This window comes from Mus pahari, chromosome 11 (genome assembly GCF_900095145.1).
Source record: "Mus pahari chromosome 11, PAHARI_EIJ_v1.1, whole genome shotgun sequence".
Taxonomy (NCBI): Eukaryota; Metazoa; Chordata; class Mammalia; order Rodentia; family Muridae; genus Mus; species Mus pahari.
In genome coordinates, this window is record NC_034600.1 from 34,418,145 (window position 1) to 34,419,331 (window position 1,187).

Consider the following 1,187-nt stretch of genomic DNA (forward strand, 5'->3'; position numbering starts at 1 on the left):
GTTTCTCTATGTACAGCCCTGGCTGCCCCCGGAACCCACATTGTAGTTAATAGGCTGGCCTTGAACTCGGGGATTTATTTGCCTTCTGCCTCCCAAGTGCTGCAACCAAAGGTGTGCTCTGATGCCAACACCACCAGGCTAAGACCCAGCTTAAACAAACTAACTATATGCTTCTCATAAATGAATAACTTAAACATTAACATGCTAAAAGTTTAAAGTAAAATAATGGTAAGAATATGCAAAATCAAAAAAAAAAAAACCCTCACACAGAGAATTTTTAATCTGTTAGTATCAAGGGAAGAGTTCCAAGCACACTACTAGGAATAAGAAGACAGTAATGACATAAGGGTCAGCTCAACGTGAGTTATTTAACAGTACTATAAACATTTACAAGTCAGAGAACAGAACTTTAAATCACATAAAACAAAAATGAAACTAAAGAAATGAAACTAAAGACCTCTCACTGACAGAAAACAAACAAAATTAACAAGACTATAAAAGAGCAAAGTTAAAAGTTACATTCTTTTTAACAGGTGCACAAAGACACCATATGGAATTTATGGATCACTAAACAAGAATAATTAAAAGGAATAAAATTATACAGATGTTTCCTAATTACAAGAAATTAAAATTTAGAAAAAGGGAAAGATCTTTGGAAATTTCCAAATATTTAGACATTAAATAACACACATTTAAATAACTCATGAATTAAAAAACAAAATCCAAGGGAACTATGAAGTGTTTTGAATTGATTGAAAACAAAACGCATCAGGATTTGTGGAGGATACAGAACATTAAAATATCTGCATAGAAAGGGTTTCAAGTTAAGGACTCCAACTCATAGTTTAGGGGGAAGAAAATAAAAATAAAAAAAAAAAAAACAAAAAACTTCTTAACCTGCAACACACAAAATTACAAAAAGAAAACAAAAGCAATCTGTAAATGATAAGACACTGGAATAGACCTTACATGTTTAAAGGAAATATGAACAATCTCACACAAATAAGATCATCAACTCTATAAAAGCTTTAAAAGAACACATAACAGCTTATTTAGAAAAACATAACCAACCCTAAACTTGTTAACATTGAATTTGCAATACACACACACACACTCAAGCTGGCTTCACTAGGGAATTACAACTAACAATATAATACAAATCCCCTCAGAAAATTAATGATGGAATA